The sequence below is a fragment of the Littorina saxatilis genome, linkage group LG7, assembly GCF_037325665.1.
Source record: "Littorina saxatilis isolate snail1 linkage group LG7, US_GU_Lsax_2.0, whole genome shotgun sequence".
In the NCBI taxonomy this organism is placed as follows: domain Eukaryota; kingdom Metazoa; phylum Mollusca; class Gastropoda; order Littorinimorpha; family Littorinidae; genus Littorina; species Littorina saxatilis.
This window is the reverse complement of record NC_090251.1, coordinates 16,298,617-16,304,146: the sequence shown is the minus strand read 5'-3', so window position 1 is coordinate 16,304,146 and position 5,530 is coordinate 16,298,617. Positions and strand designations below refer to the sequence as shown.

The 5,530-nt window shown below is 42.9% G+C and overlaps 1 long non-coding RNA gene across 1 annotated transcript in view; it reads left to right on the top strand.

Annotated features, from left to right (window-relative positions):
- Positions 1–5,530, top strand: part of LOC138970801 (uncharacterized) — a 101,992-nt gene that overhangs the window by 1,680 nt on the left and 94,782 nt on the right. The gene's annotated exons all lie outside the window — the stretch shown is intronic.

The following is a 5,530-nucleotide window of genomic DNA, read 5'->3' as shown; positions in this document are numbered from 1 at the left end:
TGCGACACGGAAAGCGGAAGTGCTTACTGCGCATGCCCTTCGATCAGCCTTTGACCTTGAAGGGGTCAAATCCTGCCGAACCACAACGAAGTGGTAAATGATCAGACTGTGGTGGCGTAGTGGTCTGTCATAATTAGGCCTGCTCGTTTAATGATCAGTGCGGGATCGCAGCAAAGAGTAAAATATACATAAGACGCACCCATAAGACTAGCACAAAAAAAAATCACATACTTCGCATTTTCCTTTCAGACTGATCAAATGTTCTTCATAAGTTATCAATCTCTCTTTTGTGTATTTTTGTTTTGTTTATTTAGTTCTTTGTTAAAATGTGTCTTTATTCACTTAAAGGCACAGTAAGCCTCCCGTAAACCATCACAGATACGGTCAGGCTTTTACACACAGTACAAACACCCTTTCATTTAAACACTCACCAATTGAGAACATCCTAGGTGCCCTCCGTAAAGAGCGAACAATTTTCAAAGAATTTATTTTTGCGTGGTTTATCTTACCCCTGAGCCATCGTGAACCCGTGTGATCCAGTTTTCCCTTTTCACAATGCAGTCGTCATAGTTAGTCATTTGAATGCGACTCGACGTGCCGCGTGAGCTTATCTACAATAGCACGTTTTTTTATGCACGAAACAACGGCTGTGGTTCACAAGAACTCTAGCGATGGCTTTTGACTGTTGAGAGGAACGGCGATTTGCACTGATAAACCGGCCGTCGTCTGCTACGACCCTTGCGTGACCCTGCTTCCGGGCTTTTCTTTTTTTAAACTTTCACAACTTCGAATTGTTCTGATCTTGTCTTGATGAAAAACGAATTCTTTTATGATTAAAGAATGTTTGTGTAACAAGCTGTCAATTTATTATTTAGATTTTAAAAGTTAGGTCTAGCGCAAAAACGAGGCGCCGTTGTTGTTAACGGAACAAGTCTACGAAAATAAATTCTTGGAAAATGTCTCACGCTCGACAGAAAGCAGCCAGGATGTTCCCGTTCGGTGAGCGTTCAAATGGAAGTATGCTTGTACTGTATTTAGACGCTCGGGGAGCTCTGTGATGGTTTACGGGAGGCTTACTGTGCCTTTAATCAAATACTAAAAAATAAAAAAATAAAGTAGATGTGCAACGCCAAGGCACTGCATACCCCAGCGAAAGACAAACCTCTCCTCTCTCTCTCTCTCTCTCTCTCTCGCTCGTCTCTCTATCTCTCTCTCTCTCTCTCAAACACACACACACGAACACACACACACACACACACACACACACACACCCAAGTTACACACATACACACTCACTCACACGCACTCACTCAGTCACTCTCCGAGGCTCACACCGACACGGCTTCATACACACAAAACACACCCCCATACGCACATATAGACAGACGGACATACACACCTTTACAAACAAACACACATACACACACACATAGGCTACACGGCTTGACGCACACGCACAAACACACACCCACCCACCCACTCTCTCTCTCTCTCTCTCTCTCTCTCTCTCTCTCCGTCTCTCTCTCTCTCTCTCTGTATGTATGTGTGCATGTGTGTGTGTGCGTGTGTGTGTGCATGTGTGTGTGTGTGTGTGTGTGTGTGAGTTTATGTGTGCATGTGTGTGTGTATACGTGGGTGTGGATGTGTGTGTGTGTATGTGCGCAGTCTTTGCTTTCGTTTACAATTATTCTCTGTATATGTTCCAAGGACAGGTTGGAAGATTAGGCTAAGCCTAAAACCTTTATCCTTATGTAATAAAGTAGTTCTGAGTTCTGAGTTCTCTCTCTCTCTCTCTCTCTCTCTTTCTCTCTTATACAAACAGACACACACCCACACACACACACATCAGTGTACGCACGCCATGTACGCACGCACACACACACAGACACGACACACACACACACACTGACACACACTTGACTCACACAAATCTCATACACACAAAACACACACTCATACGCACATACACGGTTGGCCTAGTGGTAACGCGTCCGACCCGTGATCGGGAGGTCGTGGGTTAGAACCTAAGACTTTAAAATTGGCAATCTAGTGGCTGCTCCGCCTGGCGTCTGGCATTATGGGGTTAGTGCATGCTAGGACTGGTTGGTCCGGTGTCAGAATAATGTGACTGGGTGAGACATGAAGCCTGTGCTGCGACTTCTGCCTTGTGTGTGGCGCACGTTATATCTCAAAGCAGCACCGCGCTGACGGATAATTATATGGCCCTACCGTATTTTTGTTAGTAGGGGAAGGGCCCCTAATATGGACCACTTTTGGTTTATTGCTTATAACTAGCTTGTTTAACCGTTAGGCCTAATTAGAGTGAAATAGCTTTGATAAACATTCAGCAAAAATTAAATACAGAAAAATTCACAAATGGTCCATATTAGGAGCCTGGGCGCCCAATATGGACCAGTGAAGCGGTCTTCACGAATCACTGTAAAAAGCCCCCTATACTTCAAAATAACGTGTGACATGACACAACGTAGTGTGCAAGTCAGACTTATTCAAATATGCTTTAGATTGAGCTGTTTCGGGTTGATGAGAGCATTATTTGAAGCACACCAGGAAACTGAAGAAGCTTATCAAAAACAGAGTGAAAATAAGTGAAATTATCAACTTCCACACAAAAAAAGACTATTTGTTATATTTTTTTGAAATCTCGAGGGCTAGTTATAGGTTATTTTCAGCAAGCTTCTCAAAGAATTAATTAAAATTGCCTTTAGTTTTTATTTTCTTCGATTTGTTGAAGGTGGTCCATATTAGGGGACTCACACATACTTTGAGGTTTTGCTATTATTTTTTGTTTGCAGTAGAAACTCGGGGTACACACTGTTAAAATGTAACAAATACTGTCTTAGCTGTCAGCCATTTTTGTGTTATGAAAGCTTTGGCTGTGGACAGAAACGAGTCCGTTTTAGGCGGCAAATTTAGAGTGAACGCTGCCAAAATTGAAAAAAAGCGAAAAAGCCTAACGGTTTTGAAGTTTGTGTTTCTGCAACTGTTTTGACATGTGCAACTTATCCACAGAGGGTGAATAAAGCGAATGAAATTGTTTTGAGCGCTCTAGCGCCGTTAGTTTGTCAGAACAGGAGGTGGTCCATATTAGGAGCCGGTTCATATTAGGAGCCTTTCCCCTATGGTCCCAATTTTTGGTGAACTTCCATCTTCAACTGTAGCCCGTTGCCGGGCACAAAGAATCCTTCTTTATCATGTATTATCGGTATGAAAATGCGTTCGTGGGATACCTCCAGCTTTGCTGGGATAATGCTTTGCAAGTAAAACACAAAAATTCAAAACAATTCAAATTTTGAATCAGGGACCGACAAGGAATAAGATGAAATTGTTTTTAAATCGATTTCGGAAAATCAATGTTAATCATAATTTTCATATTTTTAATTTTCAGAGCTTGTTTGTAATTTAAATATAACATATGTATATGTTTTTGGAATCAGACAATGACGAAGAATAAGGTGACATTATTTTTGGATCGTTTAATAAAAAAATAATTTTAATTACAAGTTTCCGATTTTTAATGACCAAACTCATTCATTAGTTTTTAAGCCACCAAGCTGGAATGCAATACCAAAGTCCGGCCTTCGTCGAAGATTGCTTGGCCAAAATTTCAATCAATTTGATTGAAAAATGAGGGTGTGACAGTGTCGCCTCAACTTTTACAAAAAGCCGGATATGACGTCATCAAAGGTATTTATCGAAAAAAAGAAAAAAAAACATCCGGGGATATCATTCCCAGGAACTCTCATGTCAAATTTCATAAAGATCGGTCCAGTAGTTTAGTCTGAATCGCTCTACACACACACACGCACAGACACACACACACACACACACACACACACACACACACACATACACCACGACCCTCGTCTCGATTCCCCCTCTATGTTAAAACATTTAGTCAAAACTTGACTAAATGTAAAAAGAGAGGAGGCAAACAGTGTCAGTGTGTCTGAGAGCCGCTGGAATGGGGGATGACACCGGACAGACGATAAAACAATATCTAAAATGTAGAAATGCTTGACTCTCTTACACACACACACACACACAGGCAAACGCACAGCTATGCTATTACCGCAAACCCCACAAATATGCCTCTTCTCAGTTTTTAGGAAGCCGCGAGACTGAGAAACCCTGCAAAAACTGATGCAGAAGTATTACGCCTTTGAAGACATTTTAGCTTAGCTTTCAGCCATACACGTGTACAAGTACACACATGTGCACAAGAATCAAGAGAACCCCGACGCCAATGCAATTAAAGAGGCGTTACGCACCGCTGAGAAAAATAAAAGCGAAAGTACTTCAACAGGCCCTGACATGAACACGGATCCGGGTGTTCCATTGTATGCACACATGTTCTTTACGTCAAGGCAACAACTGCTGAATAACTGCGTCAACGAGAGAGAGAGAGAGAGAGAGAGAGAGAGAGAGGGGGGGGGGCATTTATTAGTGTCTGCGTATACGTGCATCAGTATCAGTGGCTGGAGAGTATATGTGTGTGTGTGAGGCGTGTGTGTGTGTGTGCGCGCGCGCGTGTGTGAACTAATGTGTTCTTCCATTAGGTATGTGTAACGTAGTTTCAGTGGCTGAGGTTGTCGGAGAGTATCTGTTTTGTGTGTGTGTGTGTATGTGTGTTTTCGTGTGTGTGTGTGTGTGTGTGTGTGTGTGTGTGTGTGAATGCGTTAATTTGTTTTTGTGTGTGGCTTCTCTGTGCCGTATGTGGTTGTCACAGTGAATGTGCGTGCGTGCGCTTGTTTGATTTTATTGGTATGTGTATGCATTTGTGCGTGCTTTCATTGCCGGGTGTGTGTGTGTATATGTGCGTGCGTGCGTTTGTGTGTGTATGCTTTCATTGGTGTGTTTCTGAGTGTGGGATTGCGATCATGCATGTCAGTGCTTGTGTGTGCCGCACGCGTTTGTGCTGACAATGGTCTTGACTGAGTATGCAAATGTCACTCTTTTACCATTCTGAAATTGGGCGTATATGTGGGGTTGTTGTGTACCGGTGTGTACTGTGATCTGCGTACGTGGAAGTTGCATGTGTGTGTCATTGTACGCGCGTGGGAGTGTGTGTATGTGTGTGTGTGTGTGTGTGTGTGTGTGTGTGTGTGTGTGTGTGTGTGTGTGTGTGCCTGTTGTGTGTGTGTGCCTGTGTGCCTGTTGTGTGTGCATGAGTGTGTGTGTGTGCAATGGTCTGTGGAATTTGCATGTGTAATAAGGTTTTGGGATGAAGGATTGTAAACTGTTAGTACTGAACACTGAATGACGTATATATATAAATACATAAAAAGTTCAAAAATTCCGGACCGTGAATCACACAGCCAGGCTGTTTCCACTAATACTCTGGTAACAAAGGCTTGACCTCATAACTTCTTCTTCTTTCTTCATGGGCTTAGACTCCCATGTTCAGGCTCATGTTTTGCGCACGAGTGGAGTTTTACGTGTATCACCGTTTTTACCCCGCCATTCAGGCAGCATATGCCGATCAGTTTCGGGGGAGGCATGCTGGGTATTT